General features: G+C 52.8%; 8 non-coding genes across 8 annotated transcripts; all 8 read right to left on the reverse strand.

The window, feature by feature from the left end:
- Nucleotides 1-2,040: 2,040 nt before the first annotated feature.
- On the reverse strand, nucleotides 2,041-2,113 carry trnat-cgu (transfer RNA threonine (anticodon CGU)). The gene has a single exon. It is a non-coding gene; the product is annotated as a tRNA-Thr (tRNA).
- A 4,228-nt stretch (nucleotides 2,114-6,341) lies between these two features.
- Nucleotides 6,342-6,414, reverse strand: trnat-ugu (transfer RNA threonine (anticodon UGU)). Its single transcript has one exon. It is a non-coding gene; the product is annotated as a tRNA-Thr (tRNA).
- Nucleotides 6,415-7,040: 626 nt separating this feature from the next.
- trnai-aau (transfer RNA isoleucine (anticodon AAU)) lies at nucleotides 7,041-7,113 on the reverse strand. The gene has a single exon. It is a non-coding gene; the product is annotated as a tRNA-Ile (tRNA).
- An 898-nt stretch (nucleotides 7,114-8,011) lies between these two features.
- trnai-aau (transfer RNA isoleucine (anticodon AAU)) lies at nucleotides 8,012-8,084 on the reverse strand. Its single transcript has one exon. It is a non-coding gene; the product is annotated as a tRNA-Ile (tRNA).
- Nucleotides 8,085-12,163: 4,079 nt separating this feature from the next.
- On the reverse strand, nucleotides 12,164-12,236 carry trnat-agu (transfer RNA threonine (anticodon AGU)). Its single transcript has one exon. It is a non-coding gene; the product is annotated as a tRNA-Thr (tRNA).
- A 3,946-nt stretch (nucleotides 12,237-16,182) lies between these two features.
- On the reverse strand, nucleotides 16,183-16,255 carry trnat-ugu (transfer RNA threonine (anticodon UGU)). The gene has a single exon. It is a non-coding gene; the product is annotated as a tRNA-Thr (tRNA).
- Nucleotides 16,256-16,883: 628 nt separating this feature from the next.
- Nucleotides 16,884-16,956, reverse strand: trnat-agu (transfer RNA threonine (anticodon AGU)). Its single transcript has one exon. It is a non-coding gene; the product is annotated as a tRNA-Thr (tRNA).
- Nucleotides 16,957-22,896: 5,940 nt separating this feature from the next.
- Nucleotides 22,897-22,969, reverse strand: trnat-agu (transfer RNA threonine (anticodon AGU)). Its single transcript has one exon. It is a non-coding gene; the product is annotated as a tRNA-Thr (tRNA).
- Nucleotides 22,970-23,629: the final 660 nt, after the last annotated feature.

The raw sequence follows: 23,629 nt of genomic DNA on the forward strand, positions 1-23,629 counted from the left end.
TGTAGTGCTGGAGGAGGTTACAGAGATAGGGAGGGGTGTAGGTGTTGGAGGAGGTTATTGAGATAGGGAGAGGTGCAGGGGTTGGAGGAGGTTATTGAGATAGGGAGGGGTGTAGACGCTGGAGAAGGTAACAGAGATAGGGAGGGGTGTAGTGCTGGAGGAAGTTACAGAGATAGGGAGGGATGGAGGTGTTGGAGGAGGTTATAGAGATAGGGAGGGGTGTAGACGCTGGAGGAGGTAACAGAGATAGGGAGGGGTGTAGTGCTGGAGGAAGTTACAGAGATAGGGAGGGATGTAGGTGTTGGAGGAGGTTATAGAGATAGGGAGGGGTGTAGATGCTGGAGGAGGTAACAGAGATAGGGAGGGGTGTAGTGCTGGAGGAAGTTACAGAGATAGGGAGGGGCGAGCGTCATGGAGGGATTTGTAAACAAGAATGAGAATTTTGAAATCGAGGCGTTGCTTAACCGGGAGCCAATGTAGGGCAGAGAGCACAGGGGGTGATGGGTGAGTGGGACTCGGTGCGAGTTAGGACACGTGGGCAGTGAGCACAGGGGGTGATGGGTGAGTGGGACTGGGTGCGAGTTAGGACACGGGGCAGCGAGCACAGGGTGTGATGGGTGAGCGGGACTCGGTGCGAGTTAGGACACGTGGGCAGTGAGCACGGGGGGTGATGGGTGAGTGGGACTGGGTGCGAGTTAGGACACGGGGCAGCACGCACAGGGGGTGATGGGTGAGTGGGACTGGGTGTGAGTTAGGACACGGGGCAGTGAGCACAGGGGGTGATGGGTGAGTGGGACTGGGTGCGAGTTAGGACACGGGGCAGTGAGCACAGGGGGTGATGGGTGAGTGGGACTGGGTGCGAGTTAGGACACGGGGCAGCACGCACAGGGGGTGATGGGTGAGTGGGACTCGGTGCGAGTTAGGACACGGGGTCAGCCGAGTTTTGGATCACCTCTCGTTTATATTGGATAGAATGTGGGAAGAATTGAGAGACAGGGGGAAGGGGAGTGAGAGGTGGGGAGCGGAAGGGGGAGAGAGAGAGACAGGAAAGGATAGAGAGTGGGTGTGGCAAGGGAGGGGGGAGACGGGCAAAGCGAGATCGCGGGAAAGGGGGTAAAAGATGCAGAATGGGGGTCGGCAGAGAGAGATTTGGATGGAGAGAAAGTGTAATAGAGACGACAACCTGTTGTTTCAGGGTCGGTATCAGAGCAGTTTAATATTTATAATTAAAGCCCTTGTTAATTGACGGTGAATTTAAATATTGAGCTAATTTTGAGTATGCCCCAGTGAGATTTGAACCCACGACCCTGATTTACTAGACCAGTGCTCTAACCCCTGAGCTATGGAACCACCTGCTTTGGGAAATGCAGGGTAAGGAGCAGGAAAGAGAGGGGAAGGGAAAAGAGAGAGTGGAAGGAGTGAGAGAGAGGGGGAAGGGGAAATAGAGGGAGAGGGAAGGGTGGCGATGGAGTGAGTGAGAGAGAATAATGGATGAGAGCGGAAGGGGAGAGTAAGTGATGGAAGGGGAGAGAGGGGAAGGGGAGAGGGGGGAAGGGGAGAGAGATGGGGAGGGTGGAGGCAAGGGAGAGAGAAAGGAAGGGGAGAGAGAGGGAGAACGGGAGACTCTGAAAAGAAAGGGAACAGAGAGCGAGAGAGGAAGGAGGGGAGGGAGGGAAGTGGAGAGTGAAAAGGTGAGGGGAAGGGGAGAGAGGGTGGAGAGACTGGGTTGGCGAAAGAGACAGAGTGAGCGGAGAGAGGGGGTGAGAGAGTGGATAGCGGAGAGAGAGGGTGAGGCAAGGGAGGGGGATAGGGGGAGAAGGGAATGAGTGAGAGACGGGAAAGCGATAAAAAGGTGTAGAACGGGTCGTGATGGGGAAGGGAGGGAGAGATTTGGAAAGGGAGAGAGAGTGTCAGAGACACAAGAAGGAGGAGAGAGGAGGGGACCCTGTTGTTCCAGGGACAGTCTCAGAGCTGTTTAATATTTATAATTAAAGCCCTTGTTAATTGACAGTGAATTTAAACACTGAGCTAATTTTGAGCAGACCCCAGTGAGATTTGAACTCATGAACCCTGGTTTACGAGACCAGTGCTCTAACCCCTGAGCTATGGAGCCACCTGCACTGGGAAATACAGGGGAAGGAGCAGGAAAGTGAGGGGAAGGGAAAAGAGAGAGTGGAAGGAGTGAGAGAGAGGGGGAAGGGGAGAGAGATCGGAAAGAGAGAGAGGGAGGAGGCAGGGGAGACGCCTGCCTCCGTCTTTTCAATATTCGCCTCTCAACATCGATATATCGGGTCTTTCACGTAGTAAAACATCCCAAGGCAACTCAGTCACACTCTGCCCCAATCTCTCTGTCTCTCAATCTCTTTCTCTCTCTCCCTCTGTCTCTCTCTCTCTCTGTCTCTCTATCACTTTCTCTCTGTCGCTCACTGTCTCTCGAGCCGGAAGGGGTTAGAGAGGGGGAAGGGGAAAGTCAGAAGGGAAGGGAGAGAGAGAGAGAGAGAGAGAGAGAGGAGGAGAGAGATTGAGGATTGAGTGGAGAGAGAGGAGCGGAGAGTGGGAAGGGGAGAAAGCGGGGGAAAGGGACAGCGTGAGGGAAGGAGTGAGTTTGAGGGGGACGGGGAGCGAGGGAGAGAGAGAGATGGAGAGAGAGAGGAGCGTGTCAGTAGTTGTTATTACATTGATAGTCCACTAGGTGGGGCTCTATTAGAGGAAGAGAGAGGGAAGGGGAGAGTGAGGGGAAGGAGTGAGAGAGAGGGAAGGGGAGAGTGAGGGGAAGGAGTGAGAGAGAGGGAAGGGGAGAGTGAGGGGAAGGAGTGAGAGAGAGGGAAGGGGAGAGTGAGGGGAAGGAGTGAGAGAGAGGGAAGGGGAGAGTGAGGGGAAGGATTGAGAGAGAGGGAAGAGGTGAGAGAGGGGAAGGATTGAGAGAGAGGGAAGGGGAGAGTGAGGGGAAGGAGTGAGAGAGAGGGAAGGGGAGAGTGAGGGGAAGGATTGAGAGAGAGAGAAGGGGAGAGTGTGGGGAAGGAGTGAGAGAGAGGGAAGGGGAGAGTGAGGGGAAGGAGTGAGAGAGAGTGAAGGGGAGAGTGAGGGGAAGGAGGGAGAGAGAGGGAAGGGGAGAGTGAGGGGAAGGAGCAAGAGAGAGGGAAGGAGAGAGTGAGGGGAAGGAATGAGAGACAGGGAAGGGGAGAGTGAGGGGAAGGAGTGAGAGAGAGAGAAGGGGAGAGTGTGGGGAAGGAGGGAGAGAGAGGGAAGAGGAGAGTGAGGGGAAGGAGTGAGAGAGCGGAAAGGAGAGAGTGAGGGGAAGGAATGAGAGAGAGGGAAGAGGAGAGTGAGGTGAAGGAGTGAGAGTGAGGGAAGCGGAGAGTGAGGGGAAGGAGTGAGAGAGAGGGAAGGGGAGAGTGAGGGGAAGGAGTGAGAGAGAGACGGGGAAGAGGAGAGACAGAGGGAACACCAACAATAATGTATATTTATATAGCGCCTTTAACGTAGTGAAACGTCCCAAGGTGCTCCACAGGAGGATTATGGGATAAAAATTTGACACCGAGCCACAAAATGAGATATTAGGGCAGGTGAAGAGGTCGGTTTTAAGGAGCGTCTTGAAGGAGGAAAGAGGGGGAGAGAGGTTGAGAGGTTTAGGGAGGGAGTTCCAGAGCTTGGGGCCCAGGCAACAGAAGGCCCGGCCACCGATGGTGGAGCGATTATAATCAGGGATGGTCAGATGGCAGAATTAGAGGAGTGCAGACATCTCGAGGGGTGTAGATGCTGGAAGAGGTTAGAGATAGGGAGGGGTGTAGGGGCTGGAGGAGGTTACAGAGATAGGGAGGGTTGTGGGGCCGGAGGAGATTACATAGATAGGGAGTTGTGAGGGGCCATGGAGAGATTTTAAAGAAGGATGAGAATTTTGAAATCGAGAGGTTGCTTTACCGGGAGTCAATGTCGGACAGTGAGCACAGGGGGAGATGGGTGAGCGGGTCTCGGTGAGAGTTAGGACACGGGGGCAGTGAGCACAGGAGGTGATGGGTGAGCGGGACTCGGTGCGAGTTAGGACACGGGGCAGCGAGCACAGGGGGTGATGGGTGAGCGGGACCCGGTGCGAGTTAGGACACGGGGCAGCGTGCACACGGGGTGATGGGTGAGTGGGACTCGGTGCGAGTTAGGACACTGGGCAGCGAGCACAAGGGCTGATGGGTGAGTGGGGCTCGGTGCGAGTTAGGACACGGGGCAGTGAGCACAGGGGTGATGGGTGAGTGGGACTTGGTGCGAGTTAGGACACGGGGGCAGTGAGCACAGGGGGTGATGGGTGAGTGGGACTCGGTGCGAGTTAGGACACAGGGGCAGTGAGCACAGTGGGTGATGGGTGAGTGAGACTCGGTGCGAGTTAGGACACGGGGCAACGAGCACAGGGGGTGATGGGTGAGCGGGACTGGGTGTGAGTTAGGACACGGGTCAGTCAGCACAGGGGGTGATGGGTGAGTGAGACTCGGTGCAAGTTAGGTCATGGGGCAGCCGAGTTTTGGATCACCTCTAGTTTACGATTGGTAGAATGTGGGAAGGAGTGAGAGAGAGAATCAGAGAACCATACAGCATTTACAGCATGGAAGGAGGCCATTCCGGCCCATCGTGTCCGTACCGGCCGACCAAGAGCTACCCAGCCTAATCCCACTTTCCAGCTCTCGGTCCGTAGCCCTGTAGGTTACGACACTTCAAGTGTACATCCAAGTACTTTTAAATGTGGTGAGGGTTTCTGCCTCTACCACCCTTTCAGGCCGTGAGTTCCAGACCCCCACCATCCTCTGGGTGAAGACATTTCCCCTCAAATCCCCTCTAAACCTCCCCCCAATTACTTTAAATCTATGCCCCTGGTTATTGACCCCTCTGCTAAGGGGAAATAGGTCCTTCCTATCCACTCTATCCAGGCCCCTCATAATTTTATACACCTCAATTAAATCTCCCCTCAGCCTCCTCTGTTCCCAGGAAAACAAACCCAGCCGATCCAATCTTTCCTCATGGCTAAAGTTTTCCAGTCCCGGCAACATCCTGGTAAATCTCCTCTGCACCCTCTCCAGTGCAATCACATCCTTCCTGTAATGTGGTGACCAGAACTGCACGCAGTACTCCAGCTGTGGCCTAACCAGTGTTGTGTACAGTTCGAGCGTAACCACAGGGCGGGCATTTAATAAATTTGGTGAATTTACAGAGTGCCCTCCGAGGGTCAAACAGATGTGGCCGTGGGATTCATTATTTGTGGAAAATCCCAACTGGATCATCTTGTGTCCATTGCCGCATCTTGAGCATAAACCAGCGAAGGCAGGAACTGGGAAATGTCAGGATATCGCAGGAAGGATGTGATTGCACTGGAGAGGGTGCAGAGGAGATTTACCAGGATGTTGCCGGACTGGAGAATTTTAGCGACGAGGGAAGATTGGATCGGCTGGGGTTGTTTTCTTTGGAACAGAGGAGGCTGAGGGGAGACCTCTATTCCTTCACCCAGAGGGTGGTGGGGGTCTGGAACTCACGGCCTGAAAGGGTGGTAGAGGCAGAAACCCTCACCACATTTAAAAGGTACTTGGATGTGCACTTGAAGTGCCGTAAGCTACAAGGCTACGCACCGAGAGCTGGAAAGTGGGATCAGGCTGGGATCATATCATCATCATAGGCAGTCCCTCGGAATCGAGGAAGACTTGCTTCCACTCTTAACATGAGTCCTTAGGTGACTGAACAGTCCAATAGGGGAACCACAGTCCCTGTCACAGGTGGGACAGATAGACGTTGAGGGAAGGGGAGGGTGGGACTGGTTTGCCGCACGCTCCTTCCGCTGCCTGCGCTTGGTTTCTGCACGCTCTCGGCGACGAGACTCGAGGTGCTCAGCGCCCTCCCAGATGCACTTCCTCCACTCCGGGCAGACTGGTCTTTGGCCCAGGGTCTCCCAGGTGTCGGTGGGGATGTTGCACTTTATCAGGGAGGCTTTGAGGGGTGTCCCTTGTAACGTTTCCTCTGCCCACCTTTGGATCGCTTGCCGTGAAGGAGTTCCGAGTCGAGCGCTTGCTTTGGGAGTCTCGTGTCTGGGACATGCGGACTATGTGGCCCTGCCCAGCAGATAGCTCTTGGTCGGCTGGTGCAGACACGATGGGCCGAAATGGTCTCCTTCCGTGCTGTAAGTTTCTATGAGTCGATGATATATCGGTGTCTCTGAGACTGGATGTGGAAAAGGTGGGATACAGACTGGGGGTGGGAAGTGAAAGTGCTGTGGGCAGATTGTAAAGTGCGGAGTGAGCGGTTCCTGTTGATGATGTCGGCCTGTCGCCGATTGACGGTCAATTCAGTAACAGAAGCCAAAATTGAGTAAGCCCCAGTGAGATTTGAACCCACGACCCCTGGTTTACAAGACCAGTGCTCTAACCCCTGAGCTATGGAGCCACCTGTAACACCAGCTCCTGTTTGCATCTTACTATTGTTAACAAGGAGGTGGGGCCCGAATAATCATTCTCGGTGATTCATCCCTGAACATTGACAGAATCTTACAGCACACAAGGAGGGCCATTCGGCCCATCGTGTCGGTGTCGGCTCTGTGAGAGAGATTAGTGCTTGGAAGTTGTAAAAGGAGGGAGAGAGGGGAATGAGTGGGAGAGGGAATGGGAGAGAGAGGGGGAAGGAGTCAGCCAGAGGGGAATGGGAGAGAGCGGAACGGGGGAGAGCGAGAGGGGGAGGGGAGAGAGATGGGAAGTCGAGAGAGGGAGGAGGCAGGGGAGAGAGAAAGGAAGGGAAGAGAGAGGGAGGGAGCAGAGGAGAATCTGAAAAGAAAGGCAAAAGAGTGAGAGAGAGGGGAGAGAGAGGGAAAGGGGAGAGAGAGGGGAAAGAGTGAGAGAAGGAGAAAGTGAGATTGCAGGAAAAAAAAATGCAGAGCGGATCGTGACCTGGAAAGCAGAGAGAGTGTCAGCAAGACAGAGGCCTGTTGTTTGAGGGTCAGTCTCAGAGTTGTTAATATTTATAATTAAAGCCCTTGTTAATTGACACTGTATTTAAATACTGAACTAATTTAGAAAAGGCCCCAGTGAGATTTGAACCCACGACCCCTGGTTTATTAGACCAGTGCTCTAACCCCTGAGCTATGGAACCACCTGCCCTGGGCTGTGGGTCATTCCCCAGTTAGTGCTGTGTGTTTGAAGAATGAGGAGGGGTCAGTGAAACGCTCAGATTGTGTCTCATCCCCCAGACTCCTGCCTCCGTCTCTTCAATATTCGCTTCTCAACATCGATATATCGGGTCTTTCACGTAGTAAAACATCCCAAGGCAACTCAGTCACACTCTGGCTCAATCTCTCTGTCTCTCTGTCTCTCTCTTTCTGTCATGTATGTATGCTTGGGGTTACTAGCCACCAGGTGGGGCCACTGTCGGAGGTCATTGGGCTGTACACACGCGTGTACGGCCTCGGTATAAAAGGCCAGCCATCTTGTAATGTAATCACTTTGGGCCCTAATAAAGTAGAGCCAGGTGTGTACCTGTTCGGAGTTTACAGTAATCTGTCTGTTGAGTTATTGCACACACAACACTTTCTCACTCTCTCTGTCTCTCTCACACACTCTCACTTTCTCTCTGTGTGTCTCTCGAGGGGGAAAGGGAGAGAGGGGAAGGGGAGAGAGAGGGGGAAGGAGTGAGAGAGAGGAGAAGGAGTGGGGAGAGAATGAAAGTAGAGAGGGAAGGGGAGAGAGGGGAAGGGGAGAGAGGGGAAGGGGAGAGAAGGGGAAGGAGTGGGGAGAGAATGAAAGTAGAGAGGGAAGGGGAGAGAGGAGAGAGAGGGGAAAGAGGGAGAGTGAGAGGGGAAGGGGAGTGCGAGGAAAGGGAAAGAGAGAGAGGGAGAGAGGGGTAAAAAGATGTAGAACGGGTCGTGATGGGGAAGGGAGAGAGAGAGAGATGAGAACCTGTTGTTCCAGGGTCGGTCTCGGAGCTTTTTAATATTTATAATTAAAACCCTTGTTAATTGACGGCAAATTTAAATACAGAACTAATTTTGAATAGGCCCCAGTGAGATTTGAACTCACGACCCCTGGTTTATTAGACCAGTGCTCTAACCCCTGAGCTATGGAGCAAACTGCTTTGGGAAAGATAGGGGAAGGGGCAGGAAAGAGAGGGGAAGGTAAAAGAGAGAGTGGAATTAGTGAGAGAGAGAGGGAAGGAGTGAGAGAGGGAGGGGAAGGGGAGAGAGAGTGGGGGAAGGAGTGAGAGAGAGGGGGAAGGGGAGAAAGTGGGGGAAGGAGTGGGAGAGTGGGAGAAGGAGTGAGAGAGCGGCGAAGGAGTGAGAGAGAGAGGGAAGGAGTGAGAGAGAGGGGGAGGGGAGAGAGAGGGGGAAGGAGTGAGAGAGAGGGTGAGCGGCGAGAGAGGGGGGAAGGTGTGAGAGAGGGGGAAGGGGAGAGAGTGGGGGAAGGAGTGAGAGAGAGGGGGAGGGGAGAGAGAGGGGGAAGGAGTGAGAGAGAGGGTGAGGGGCGAGAGAGGGGGGAAGGAGTGAGAGAGGGGGAAGGGGAGAGAGTGGGGGAAGGAGTGAGAGAGAGGGGGAAGGAGTGAGAGAGAGGGGGAGGGGAGAGAGATAGGGGAAGGAGTGAGAGAGAGGGGGAAGGAGTGAGAGAGAGGGGGAGGGGAGAGAGATAGGGGAAGCAGTGAGAGAGTGCGGAAGGAATGAGAGAGAGGGGAAAGGGAGAGAGAGGGGGGAAGGAGTGAGAGAGAGCGGAAGGGGAGAGAGTGGTGGAAGGAGCAAGAGAGAGGGGAAGGGGAGAGAGTGGGGGAAGGAGTGAGAGAGAGGGGGAAGGAGCGAGAGAGAGGGGGAGGGGAGAGAGATAGGGGAAGGAGTGAGAGAGGGGGGAAGGGGAGAGCGAGGGGGAAGGAGTGAGAGAGAGGGGAAGGGGAGAGAGTGGTGGAACGAGTGAGAGAGAGGGGGAGGGGAGAGAGAGGGGGAAGGAGTGAGAGAGAGGGTGAGGGGAGAGAGAGGGGAAGGAGTGAGAGAGAGGGGAAGGGGAGAGAGTGGGGGAAGGAGTGAGAGAGAGGGGGAAGGAGCGAGAGAGAGGGGGAAGGAGTGAGAGAGAGGGGGAGGGGAGAGAGAGGGGGAAGGAGTGAGAGAGAGGGTGAGGGGAGAGAGAGGGGGGAAGGAGTGAGAGAGAGGGGAAGGGGAGAGAGTGGGGGAAGGAGTGAGAGAGAGGGGAAGGGGAGAGAAAGGGGAAAGGAGTGAGAGACAGTGGAAGGGGAGAGAGGGGAAGGGGAGAGAGGGAGGTGACAGAGAGAGAAAGGAAGGGGAGAGAGAGGGAGAAGTGGAGAATCTGAAAAGAAAGGGAAGAGAAAGCGAGAGAGCGGACGGAGGGGAAGGGAGAGGGAAAGGGAGAGTGAAACGGCAATGGGGTAAGCGGAGAGAAGGGGGAGAGATTGGGTAGAGGAAAGAGGGGGAGGGGAGAGAGAGGGAAGTTAGAGGAGGAAGGAGAGAGAGGGGAACGTGTGAAGAGGGAATGAATGTAGAGAGGGAAGGGGAGAGGGGGGGAAGGGGAGAGAAAGAGAGGGAAAGGGGAGAGAGAGAGGGGGAGGGGAAAGAGAGGGAGAGAGATGGGAAGGGGAGAGAGAGTGAAGAGATCGCAAAGTCTCTGGTTAAAGAATGGACTCAGTCGAGAATATTGCGTGGACTTTGTAGGGTTTGTCTCTGAGGGTATTTTCCCTGTGATGGGATCTCCCTGTGCAGGTACGTGAAAACGCTGGTTTGTTAAAACTCTGGAGACCACATGGCGGCTGTCTGTGACAAAACCCAGGATGTAAAGGTTCACCCGCCAGTCCCAGCAAAAGGAAGGGGGGGGCCACTGACAAAGGGGCTCAGGAACCTGAGGCACCCGTTCACGTGAAGCCAGTGACCAGATTAGAAAGCCACTCGAACGCGAAAGCACTTCCCATCTCCAGTCTCAGACGGGAAGCTGAACAATGAACCCACAGCCTGGCCAGGTGAAGAGGAGCCAGTTTTTTCCCAACACACCGAGCGAGATATGTCCCAGACTCAGGGCCATTCGTCCAATCACAGAACACACGTGGGTCTGATGATGGCCCATCACTGACTAAGCAGCGGAGCGCTTCGAAACAAAAGTTTGGTGGGACAGATAGGGGTAGCTCGACTCCGATAAAGATCGTCACTTTTCCACCGTTCTCGTGCTCCCTCTCGCTCTCGCTCCACCGAGATCGACGGAACAAGAAGACGTACCAGAGGGGGAAGCCACAGTTCGACAGAAGAAGGCGCTGAGACTGAGAACCACGTACCCCTCACGGGGTACGACCTCCAGGGCAGTGACTTCCCACGGCTGAGCTGAGCGATCGAGAGCGACTGTGTGTGTGCTGGTGAACATGGTCGCGGGTGTCCCAAGCCAGTAACCAGAGGTGGCCCAGGTGAGGTGTAACGGCTCAGGGTTCTTTCTCAGAAGTGAAGCTTTTTCGGGGCGATTCTGGGGAGGGAGCTTTGTTTGGTTGAGCCAGGGGAAGGGGCTTGTGTGATGAGGTAATTCGTTGTTCAGGGTGGAGTTAGAATCCACCGTAGCAACAAGGGAATGACTGCATGGGACCGGTCCTCAGTTCCGTACTGTGTGTATGTTGTTTGTAACCTGGATATTAATCTCCACACAGACAGTGATTGCGTTTAGTAGTGCATGTTTTACCCAGTGTACGTTAGACCTAATAAATATCAGTAACGGTGTTTCACCGAGGCTTTCCTGTCTGTAACTCATTCCATTTACACTCTGAATAATAATCCCCGGGTACAGAACTTTCGTAAGGTGAGGGCGATTAGAAACATCCGTCTAGCAATTGGGCCAGGATCAAAACCATTCACACCAGGGAGAAGGGGGGAGTCTGAAAAGGAAGGGAGAAGAGAGAGAGAGAGAGAGGAGGGGAGGGAGGGAAGGGGAAGGGGAGAGAGAGGGAAGATAGAGGAGGAAGAAGAGAGAGGAGAAGGAGTGAGAGAATGAAAGCAGAGAGGGAAGGGGAGAGAGGGGAAGTAGAGAGCGAGAGAGGGGAAGGGGAGAGAGAGAGTGGGGAAGGAGAGGTAAAGAGAGGGGAAGGGAAAAGGGAAAGTTGGGAATGTGAAAGAGCGGGAGGGGAAGGGGAGAGATAGAGAGGGGAAGGAGTGGGAAAGAGAGGGGAAGGGGAAAGAGAGAGTGGAAGGAGTGAGAGAGAGGGGGAAGGAGTGATAGAGGGGGAAGGGGAAAAAGCGGGTGGTGAAGGGGAGAGAGAGGGAGAAGGGGGAAATCTGAAAAGAAATGGAAAAAAGAGAGAGAGAGAGAGGAGGAAGGGCTGGGAGGGGACGAAAGAGAGGGAGGAAGGAGAGGGAAGCGGAGAGTGAAAAGGAGAGACAGTGAGGGGAGAGGGTTAGAGAGGAGAATGAGTGAGTGTAATGTCTGTAAGCTTGTAATGTTTGTCGCTCCACACTGTGGATGTGGACATATTGTGTACTGCAACTGCAGAGTTAATAATTAAACAGAACCAGGCAGATTTCCGGAGGCTTCCGAGAGAGCTGCCTGCCTTGTTAGGAGCTGTGTGTGCTGTGCTCTGTGAATATATCACAGTGAGAGACGGGGAAAGCAAGATAGTGGGAAAGGGAGAGAGGTAGGAAGGAGTGAGAGAGATTTGGAAGGGGAGACAGGGAGGAAGAGAGAGCGGAAGGGGAGAGAGAGAGGGGGAGGGGAAAGAGAGGGAGGGGCAGAGAGAGGGGGAAGGAGAGAGATAGAGAGAGAGGAAAGGAGTGAGAGAGGGGAAAAGGAGAGAGCGGAAGGGGAGAGAAAGAGATGGAAGGCGAGAGAGGGAGGGGAAGGCGAGAGAGGGAGGGGAGGGGGAGAGAGAGAAGGGAAGAGGAGAGAGGGAGGAGACAGAGGAGAGAGAGAAAGGAAGGGGAGAGAGAGGGAGAATGGGAGAATCTGAAAAAAAAGGGAAAAGAGAGAGGAGGGAGGGGAGGGAAGAGAGGGCAGGGGAGAGTGGGGGACGGAAGAGGGTGAGAGATGGGAATGTGAGAGACGGAAAAAGCGAGATAGCAGAAAAAAGATGTAAAACATGTCAGGCAGAGATCGAGAGAAGGCTGTGAGGGGAGCCTGTTGTTAATATTTATAATTAAAGCCCTTGTTAATTGACACTGTATTGAAACACTGAGCTAATTTTGAGTAGGCACCAGTGAGATTTGAACTCATGACCGCTGGTTTACTAGACCAGTGCTCTAACCCCTGAGCTATGGAGCCACCTGCCCTGGGCTGTGGGTCATTCCCCAGTTAGTGCTGTGTGTTTGAAGAATGAGGAGGGGTCAGTGAAACGCTCAGATTGTGTCTCATCCCCCAGACTCCTGCCAGAGAGAGGGAAGAGGTGAGTGAAGGAAAGGAGTGAGAGAGAAGGAAGGGGAGAGTGAGGGGAAGGAGTGAGAGAGAGGGGAGAGGAGAGTGAGATAAAGGAATGAGAGAGAGGGAAGGGGAGAGTGAGGGGAAGGAGTGAGAGAGCGGGAAGGGGAGAGTGAGGGGATGGAGTGAGAGAGAGGGAAGGGGAGAGTGGGGGAAGGAGTGAGAGAGAGACGGGGAAGGGGAGAGTGAGGGGAAGGAGTGAGAGAGAGGGAAGGGGAGAGTGAGGGGAAGGAGTGAGAGAGAGGGAGGGGAGAGTGAGGGGAAGGTGTGAGAGAGAGGGAAGGGGAGAGTGAGGGGAAGGAGTGAGAGAGAGACGGGGAAGAGGAGAGACAGAGGGAACACCAACAATAATGTATATTTATATAGCGCCTTTAACGTAGTGAAACGTCCCAAGGTGCTCCACAGGAGGATTATGGGATAAAAATTTGACACCGAGCCACAAAAGTAGAAATTAGCGCAGGTGAAGAGGTCGGTTTTAAGGAATGTCTTGAAGGAGGAAAGAGAGGTAGAGAGGCGGAGAGGTTTAGGGAGGGAGTTCCAGAGCTTGGGGCCCAGGCAACAGAAGGCACGGCCACCGATGGTGGAGCGATTATAATCAAGGATGGTCAGAGGTCAGGATTAGAGGAGTGCAGACATCTCGGGGGTTGTGGGGCTGGAGGAGATTACAGAGATAGGTAGGGGTGTAGGGGCTGGAGGAGGTTACAGAGATAGGGAGGGGTGTAGTGCTGGAGGAGGTTACAGAGATAGGGAGGGGTGTAGTGCTGGAGGAGGTTACAGAGATAGGGAGGAGTGTAGGGGCTGGAGGAGGTTACTGAGATAGGGAGTAGTGAGGGGCGAGGGCCATGGAGGGATTTGTAAACAAGGATGAGAATTTTGAAATCGAGGCGTTGCTTAACCGGGAGCCAATGTAGGTCAGCGAGCACAGCGGGTGATGGGTGAGCGGGACTCGGTGTGAGATAGGACACAGGGGCAGCGAGCACAGCGGGTGATGGGTGAGCGGGACTCGGTGTGAGTTAGGACACAGGGTCAGTGAGCACAGGGGGTGATGGGTGAGCGGGACTCGGTGTGAGTTAGGACACGGGGCAGTGAGCACAAGGGGTGATGGGTGAGTGGTACTGGGTGCGAGTTAGGACACGGGGTAAGCGAGCACAGGGGGTGATGGGTGAGCGGGACTCGGTTTGAGTTAGGACACGGGGGCAGCGAGCACAGGGGATGATGGGTGAGTGGGACTCGGTGTGAGTTAGGACACGGGGCAGTGAGCACAGGGGGTGATGGGTGAGCGGGACTGGGTGCGAGTTAGGACACGGGGCAGTGAGCACAGTGGGTGATGGGTGAGCGGGACTGGGTGCGAGTTAGGACATGGGGGCAGTGAGCACAGGGGGTGATGGGTGAGCGGGACTGGGTGCGAGTTAGGACACGGGGCAATGAGCACAGTGGGTGATGGGTGAGCGGGACTGGGTGCGAGTTAGGACATGGGGTCAGCGAGCACAGTGGGTGATGGGTGAGCGGGACTGGGTGCGAGTTAGGACACGGGGCAGTGAGCACAGTGGGTGATGGGTGAGCGGGACTGGGTGCGCGTTAGGACACGGGGGCAGTGAGCACAGGGGATGATGGGTGAGCGGGACTCGGTGCGAGTTAAGACACGGGGTCAGTGAGCACAGCGGGTGTTGGGTGAGTTGGACTCGGTGCGAGTTAGGACACGGGGCAGCGAGCACAGGAGGTGATGGGTGAGCGGGACTGGGTGCGAGTTAGGACACGGGTCAGTGAGCACAGGGGGTGATGGGTGAGCGGGACTGGGTGTGAGTTAGGACACGGGGTCAGCGAGCGCAGAGGGTGATAAGTGAGTGGGACTCGGTGCGAGTTAGGACATGGGGCAGTGAGCACAGGGGGTGATGGGTGAGCGGGACTGGGTGTGAGTTAGGACACGGGGGCAGTGAGCACAGTGGGTGATGGGTGAGTGGGACTGGGTGCGAGTTAGGACACGGGGTCAGTGAGCACAGCGGGTGATGGGTGAGCGGGACTCGGTGCGAGTTAGGACATGGGGCAGCCCAGTTTTGGATCACCTCTAGTTTACGACGGGTAGAATGTGGGAAGGAGTGAGAGAGAGAATCAGAGAATCATAAACATTTACAGCACGGGAGGAGGCCATTCGGCCCATCGTGTCCGCACCGGCCGACCAAGAGCTACCCAGCCTAATCCCACTTTCCAGCTCTCGGTCCGTAGCCCTGTAGGTTACGACACTTCAAGTGTACATTCAAGTACTTTTTAAATGTGGTGAGGGTTTCTGCCTCTATCACCCTTTCAGGCCGTGAGTTCCAGACCCCCACCACCCTCTGGGTGAAGGAATGGAGGTCTCCCCTCAGCCTCCTCTGTTCCCAGGAAAACAACCTCAGCCGATCCAATCTTCCCTCGTCGCTAAAATTCTCCAGTCCCGCCAACATCCTGGTAAATCTCCTCTGCACCCTCTCCAGTGCAATCACATCCTTCCTGTAATGTGGTGACCAGAACTGCACGCAGTACTCCAGCTGTGGCCTAACCAGTGTTGTGTACAGTTCGAGCGTAACCACAGGGCGGGGGTAAGGTGTGCATTTAATAAATTTGGTGACTTTACAGAGTGCCCTCCGAGGGTCAAACAGATGTGGCCGTGGGATTCATTATTTGTGGAAAATCCCAACTGGATCATCTTGTGTCCATTGCCGCATCTTGAGCCTAAAACCAGTGAAGGCAGGAACTGGGAAATGTCAGGATATCGCAGGAAGGATGTGATTGCACTGGAGAGGGTGCAGAGGAGATTTACCAGGATGTTGACGGGACTGGAGAATTTTAGCGACGAGGGAAGATTGGATCGGCTGGGGTTGTTTTCTTTGGAACAGAGGAGGCAGAGGGGAGACCTCCATTCCTTCACCCAGAGGGTGGTGGGGGTCTGGAAATCACGGCCTGAAAGGGTGGTAGAGGCAGAAAACCTCACCACATTTAAAAGGTACTTGGATGTGCACTTGAAGTGCCGTAAGCTACAGGGCTACGCACCGAGAGCTGGAAAGTGGGATCAGGTTGGGATCATATCATCATCATTGGCAGTCCCTCGGAATCGAGGAAGACTTGCTTCCACTCTTAACATGAGTCCTGAGGTGACTGAACAGTCCAATACGGGAACCACAGTCCCTGTCACAGGTGGGACAGATAGACGTTGAGGGAAGGGGAGGGTGGGACAGATAGACGTTGAGGGAAGGGGAGGGTGGGACTGGTTTGCCGCACGCTCCTTCCGCTGCCTGCGCTTGGTTTCTGCACGCTCTCGGCGACGAGACTCGAGGTGCTCAGCGCCCTCCTGGATGCACTTCCTCCATTCCGGGCCGACTGGTCTTTGGCCTGGGACTCCCAGGTGTCAGTGGGGATGTTGCACTCTATCAGGGAGGCTTTGAGGGTTTCCCTTGTAACGTTTCCTCTGCCCACCTTTGGCTCGTTTGCTGTCAAGGAGTTCCGTGTTGAGCGCTTGCTTTGGGGAGTCTCGTGTCTGGGACATGCGGACAATGTGGCCCTGCCCAGCAGATAGCTCTTGGTCGGCTGGTGCGGACACGATGGGCCGAAATGGTCACCTTCCCTGCTGTAAGTTTCTATGAGTCGATGATATATCGGTGTCTCTGAGACTGGATGTGAAAAAGGTGGGATACAGACTGGGGGTGGGAAGTGAAAGTGCTGTGGGCAGATTGTAAAGTGCGGAGTGAGTGGTTCCTGTTGATGGTGTCGGCCTGTCGCCGATTGACGGTCAATTCAGTAACAGAAGCCAAAATTGAGTAGGCCCCAGTGAGATTTGAACCCACGACCCCTGGTTTACAAGACCAGTGCTCTAACCCCTGAGCTATGGAGCCACCTGTAACACCAGCTCCTGTTTGCATCTTACTATTGTTAACAAGGAGGTGGGGCCTGAATAATCATTCTCAGTGATTCATCCCTGAACATTGACAGAATCTTACAGCACACAAGGAGGGCCATTCGGCCCATCGTGTCTGTGTCGGTGAGAGAGATTAGTGCTTGGAAGTTGTAAAAGGAGGGAGAGAGGGATAAGTGGGAGAGGGAATGGGAGGGAGAGGGGGAAGGAGTCAGACAGAGGGGAATGGGAGAGAGCGGATTGGGGGAGAGCGAGTGGGGGAGGGGAGAGAGATTGGAAGTCGAGAGAGGGAGGAGGCAGGGGAGAGAGAAAGGAAGGGAAGAGAGAGGGAGCAGGGGAGAATCTGAAAAGAAAGTTAAAAGAGGGAGAGGGAGAGAGAGAAGAGAGGGGAGGGAGCGGAAGGGGAGAGAGAGGGGAAGGAGTGAGAGATGGAGAAAGTGAGATTGCAGGAAAAAAAAATGCAGAACAGGTCATGACCTGGAAAGTAGAGAGAGAGTGTCAGCAAGACAGAGGCCTGTTGTTTGAGGGTCAGTCTCAGAGTTGTTAATATTTATAATTAAAGCCCTTGTTAATTGACAGTGAATTTAAATACTGAGCTAATTTTGAGTAGGTCCCAGTGAGATTTGAACCCACAACCCCTGGTTTACTGGACCAGTGCTCTAACCCCTGAGCTATGGAACCACCTGCCCTGGGCTGTGGGTCATTCCCCAGTTAGTGCTGTGTATTTGAAGAATGAGGAGGGGTCAGTGAAACGCTCAGATTGTGTCTCATCCCCCAGACTTCTGCCTCCGTCTCTTCAATATTCACCTCTCAACATCGATATATCGGGTCTTTCACGGAGTAAAACATCCCAAGGCAACTCAGTCACACTCTGTCCCAATCTCTCTGTCTCTCTGTCTCTCTGTCTCTCTCTTTCTGTCATGTGTGTGTGCTTGGGGTTACTAGCCACCAGGTGGGGCCACCGTCGGAGGTCATTGGGCTGTACACACGCGAGTGTGGCCCAGGTATAAAAGGCCAGCCATCTTGTAATGTAATCACTTTGGGCCCTAATAAAGTAGAGCCAGGTGTGTACCTGTTCGGAGTTTACAGTAATCTGTCTGTTGAGTTATTGCACACACAACACTTTCTCACTCTCTCTGTCTCTCTCACACACTCTCACTTTCTCTCTGTGTGTCTCTCGAGGGGGAAAGGGAGAGAGGGGAATGGGAGAGAAGGGGAAGGAGTGGGGAGAGAATGAAAGTAGAGAGGGAAGGGGAGAGAGGGGAAGGGGAGAGAGGAGGGGAAGGAGTGGGGAGAGAATGAAAGTCGAGAGGGAAGGGGAGAGAGAAGAGAGAGGGGAAAGAGGGAGAGTGAGAGGGGAAGGGGAGAGTGAGGAAAGGGAAAGAGAGAGAGGGGAAGGGGAAAGAGAGGGAGGGGAAGGAGAGAGAGGGGTGGTGAGAACAGGGAGGGGAAGGAGGGAGAGACGGGAAGGAGAGAGGATAAGAAAGAAGAATGAGTGAAAAAAAGATGCAGAATGGGTCATGATGGGGAAGGGAAAGAGAGATTTTTAATGTGGGAGAGAGAGTAAACCAGGATGAGAAGAGGAGAGGGGAGCTGTAATTCCAGGGTCGGTCTCAGAGCTGTTTAATATTTATAATTACCGGAACCAATGTCCTAGGGGGAGTGTTTGCTAGTGCTGTTGGGGAGGAGTTAAACTAATATGGCAGGGGGATGGGAACCAATGCAGGGAGACAGAGGGAATCAAAAAGGAGGCAAAAGCAAAAGACAGAAAGGAGATGAGGAAAAGTGGAGGGCAGAGAAACCCAAGGCAAAGAACAAAAAGGGCCACTGTACAGCAAAATTCTAAAAGGACCAAGGGTGTTAAAAAAACAAGCCTGAAGGCTTTGTGTCTTAATGCAAGGAGTATCCGCAATAAGGTGGATGAATTAACTGTGCAAATAGATGTTAACAAATATGATGTGATTGGGATTACGGAGATGTGGCTCCAGGATGATCAGGGCTGGGAACTCAACATCCAGGGGTATTCAACATTCAGGAAAGATAAAATAAAAGGAAAAGGAGGTGGGGTAGCATTGCTGGTTAAGGAGGAAATTAACGCAATAGTTCAGAAGGACATTAGCTTGGATGATGTGGAATCTATATGGGTAGAGCTGCAGAACACCAAAGGGCAAAAAACGTTAGTGGGAGTTGTGTACAGACCTCCAAACAGTAGTAGTGATGTTGGGGAGGGCATCAAACATGAAATTAGGGGTGCATGCAATAAAGGTGCAGCAGTTATAATGGGTGACTTTAATATGCACATAGATTGGGTTAACCAAACTGGAAGCAATACGGTGGAGGAGGATTTCCTGGAGTGCATAAGGGATGGTTTTTTAGACCAATATGTCGAGGAACCAACTAGGGGGGAGGCCATCTTAGACTGGGTGTTGTGTAATGAGAGAGGATTAATTAGCAATCTCGTTGTGCGAGGCCCCTTGGGGAAGAGTGACCATAATATGGTGGAATTCTGCATTAGGATGGAGAATGAAACAGTTAATTCAGAGACCATGGTCCAGAACTTAAAGAAGGGTAACTTTGAAGGTATGAGGCGTGAATTGGCTAGGATAGATTGGCGAATGATACTGAAGGGGTTGACTGTGGATGGGCAATGGCAGACATTTAGAGACCGCATGGATGAACTACAACAATTGTACATTCCTGTCTGGCGTAAAAATAAAAAAGGGAAGGTGGCTCAACCGTGGCTATCAAGGGAAATCAGGGATAGTATTAAAGCCAAGGAAGTGGCATACAAATTGGCCAGAAATAGCAGCGAACCCAGGGACTGGGAGAAATTTAGAACTCAGCAGAGGAGGACAAAGGGTTTGATTAGGGCAGGAAACATTAAGACGGATTGCAAAAGTTTCTATAGATATGTAAAGAGAAAAAGGTTAGTAAAGACAAACGTAGGTCCCCTGCAGTCAGAATCAGGGGAAGTCATAACGGGGAACAAAGAAATGGCGGACCAATTGAACAAGTACTTTGGTTCGGTATTCACTGAGGAGGACACAAATAATCTTCCGGATATAAAAGGGGTCGGAGGGTCTAGTAAGGAGGAGGAACTGAGGGAAATCCTTATTAGTCGGGAAATTGTGTTGGGGAAACTGATGGGATTGAAGGTCGATAAATCCCCAGGGCCTGATGGACTGCATCCCAGAGTACTTCAGGAGGTGGCCTTGGAAATAGTGGATGCATTGACAGTCATTTTCCAACATTCCATTGACTCTGGATCAGTTCCTATGGAGTGGAGGGTAGCCAATGTAATCCCGCTTTTTAAAAAAGGAGGGAGAGAGAAAACAGGGAATTATAGTCCGGTCAGCCTGACATCGGTAGTGGGTAAAATGATGGAATCAATTATTAAGGATGTCATAGCAGCGCATTTGGAAAGAGGTGACATGATAGGTCCAAGTCAGCATGGATTTGTGAAAGGGAAATCATGCTTGACAAATCTTCTGGAATTTTTTGAGGATGTTTCCAGTAGAGTGGACAAGGGAGAACCAGTTGATGTGGTATATTTGGACTTTCAGAAGGCTTTCAACAAGGTCCCACACAAGAGATTAATGTGCAAAGTTAAAGCACATGGGATTGGGGGTAGTGTGCTGACGTGGATTGAGAACTGGTTGTCAGACAGGAAGAAAAGAGTAGGAGTAAATGGGTACTTTTCAGAATGGCAGGCAGTGACTAGTGGGGTACCGCAAGATTCTGTGCTGGGGTCCCACTGTTTACATTGTACATTAATGATTTAGAAGAGGGGATTAAATGTAGTATCTCCAAATTTGCGGATGACACTAAGTTGGGTGGCAGTGTGAGCTGCGAGGAGGATGCTATGAGGCTGCAGAGCGACTTGGATAGGTTAGGTGAGTGGGCAAATGCATGGCAGATGAAGTATAATGTGGATAAATGTGAGGTTATCCACTTTGGTGGTAAAAACAGAGAAACAAACTATTATTTGAATGGTGACAGATCAGGAAAAGGGGAGGTGCAAAGAGACCTGGGTGTCACGGTACATCAGTCATTGAAGGTTGGCATGCAGGTGCAGCAGGCAGTGAAGAAAGCAAATGGCATGTTGGCCTTCATAGCAAGGAGATTTGAGTACAGGGGCAGGGAGGTGTTGCTACAGTTGTACAGGGTCTTGGTGAGGCCACACCTGGAGTATTGTGTACAGTTTTGGTCTCCTAACTTGAGGAAGGACATTCTTGCTATTGAGGGAGTGCAGCGAAGGTTCACCAGACTGATTCCCGGGATGGCGGGACTGACCTATCAAGAAAGATTGGATCAACTGGGCTTGTATTCACTGGAGTTCAGAAGAATGAGAGGGGACCTCATAGAAACGTTTAAAATTCTGACGGGTTTAGACAGGTTAGATGCAGAAAGAATGTTCCCAATGTTGGGGAAGTCCAGAACCAGGGGTCACAGTCTGAGGATAAGGGGTAAGCCATTTAGGACCGAGATGAGGAGAAACTTCTTCACCCAGAGAGTGGTGAACCTGTGGAATTCTCTACCACAGAAAGTAGTTGAGGCCAATTCACTAAATATATTCAAAAGGGAGTTAGATGAAGTCCTTACTACTCGGGGGATCAAGGGTTATGGCGAGAAAGCAGGAAGGGGGTACTGAAGTTTCATGTTCAGCCATGAACTCATTGAATGGCGGTGCAGGCTAGAAGGGCTGAATGGCCTGCTCCTGCACCTATTTTCTATGTTTCTATGTTTCTATGTTCCAATAAGTTGTTTGCACTGTGGAACCCATGTGAGCGATCTTTCGCGGCCAATGATGTACTATCATATGGGGTCGGGGGTACGTTAAAACAAGCCAAAGTAGCGGGCAAACAACAACCGGTCGTATATGTATCTGACAAAGTACTTGTAGCAAGTGATGTGTTATCACATTACCGCCTGCTCACGGCGAACCGCCAGACGGGAGTGTTGCAGCTTATCCGTCGCAAAGACGTAATGCTCATCCCATCAGATTGCCCCCCGCCCTGTGGGGCAAACCCTGCAACGTGTTACAAAGAAAGGCAGGGAGGCTACACACAGTCGGTGGTGCGGGAACCTCCGTACTACGTCCCAGGATCCACGGGGGACCACACGGCCTCCCGCTACCACTGAAAGTCTCAGGGCCGTATCGGCCCATCCTGGGCTCTCCAGGCCTTAGGGTCAGCGACAATAGTCCGCAGCGGGCAGCCCAGATCACCAAGCCGAGCACCACACGTGTCGCGGTAGACTCCCTACAGACCCCGGCTGTCCCGGGTTGCTACGCAGTCACCGGACAGAGTCGCTCAGGACCGAGCCTTCCGCCTGCTATCAGCAGAGAATGCACCACGATCGTACGGCCCCCCTCCACACCACATCAGAATAAGTGACGTGGACAATATTCAGGGCCCCCAGATGGGGCCGAGAGCACTGTGTGAGACAAAGAGGGGAATGGAGTGTGTGTGTGTGTGTGATGAAAATGGAGTGTTTGATTGTGAAACCATGTACTGAGCAAACGCAGAAAGCGTTTGGACCAGACCAGACTGCAAACTATCGATAAGCAGGCCACCATTGTGAAAGGACCTGGCCACGTCTGTCCCATCACACCAGGCACTCGGCCGGGCAGCAACGTTCCGACCAACTCACCCAGGCCAGGAATTCAAATCAGGTGATCGACCCGGGGACACAGGGCGTCATATCGCCTCAACTTGCAAATAACTGGTACATAAGCCTTTGGAGGGGGCGGGGGTGGGGGGAGTGATGTTATGTATGCACCTAAACCTCACCAATATGTCAGACTTGCCACTAGGGGGCACACCTGTGGGAGGCCGAAGGGTCACTTGTGCACCCTGGGACAAGCAGGTACATAAGGTGATCCACCATGCTGCTTCCCCACTCTGGGGTCTCAATAAAGAGACCAAGGTCACAATAGTTTCATAGAAACATAGAAAATAGGTGCAGGAGCAGGCCATTCGGCCCTTCTAGCCTGCACCGCCATTCAATGAGTTCATGGCTGAACATGCAACTTCAGTACCCCATTCCTGCTTTCTCACCATACCCCTTGATCCCCCTAGTAGTAAGTCCGCCATTTCTTTGTTCCCCATTATAAATTCACCTGAATCTGACTGCAAGGGATCTATGTTTGTCGTCACTAATTTTTTTAGAAGCCTGCAAGCTTCCTCTCATACTCTATTTCCCCCCCCTCCTGGTTAAACCCTTTGTCCTCCTCTGCTGTGTTACAAAATACTCCCACAATCCTCAGGTTTGCTGCTTTTTCTGGCCAATTGATATGCCTCTTCCTTGGATTTAACACTATCCTTCCCTTGTTAGCCACAGTTGAGCCACCTTCCCCATTTTATTTTTACTCCAGACAGGGATGTACAATTGTTGGAGTTCATCCATGTGATCTTTAATTGTTTGCCATTGTCAATCCAACATCAACCCTTTCAGGATCACTGGCCAGTCTATTCCAGTCTCATACCATCAAAGTTACCTTTTCTGAACTTCAGGCCCCTCATTTCTGAATTACCTCTGTCATTCTCCATCTTAATAAAGTATTTGACCATATTTACAATTCAAGCCCTTGCTAACTTAAATACTGAAAGAATCTTGAGAAGGCCCCAGTGAGAGTTGAACCCACGACCCCTGGTTTACTAGACCAGTGCTCTAACCCCTGAGCTATGGAACCACCGGCCCTGGGCTGTGGGTCATTCCCCAGTTAGTGCTGTGTGTTTGAAGAATGAGGAGGGGTCAGTGAAACGCTCAGATTGTGTCTCATCCCCCAGACTCCTGCCTCCGTCTCTTCAATATTCACTTCTCAACATCGATATATCGGGTCTTTCACGTAGTAAAACATCCCAAGGCAACTCAGTCACACTCTGGCTCTGTCTCTCTGTCTCTGTATCACTGTCTCTCTCTCTCTGTCTCTCGATCACTTTCTCTCTGTCACTCACTGTCTCTCGAGCCGGAACAGGTTGGAGAGGGGGAAGGGGAAAGTGAGAAGGGAAGGAGAGAGTGAGGGGAAGGAATGAGAGAGAGGGAAGGGGAGAGTGAGGGGAAGGAGTGAGAGAGAGTGAAGGGGAGAGTGAGGGGAAGGAGTGAGAGAGAGTGAAGGGGAGAGTGAGGGGAAGGAATGAGAGAGAGGGAAGGGGAGAGTGAGGGGGAAGGATTGAGAGTGAGGGGAAGGAGTGAGAGAGAGGGAAGGAGAGAGTGAGGGGAAGGAGTGAGAGAGAGGGAAGGGGAGAGTGAGGGGAAGGAATGAGACAGAGGGAAGGGGAGAGTGAGGGGGAAGGATTGAGAGTGAGGGAAGGGGAGAGTGAGGGGAAGGAGTGAGAGAGAGGGAAGGGAA

Source organism: Pristiophorus japonicus, unplaced genomic scaffold (genome assembly GCF_044704955.1).
Source record: "Pristiophorus japonicus isolate sPriJap1 unplaced genomic scaffold, sPriJap1.hap1 HAP1_SCAFFOLD_1116, whole genome shotgun sequence".
NCBI classification, from domain to species: Eukaryota; Metazoa; Chordata; class Chondrichthyes; family Pristiophoridae; genus Pristiophorus; species Pristiophorus japonicus.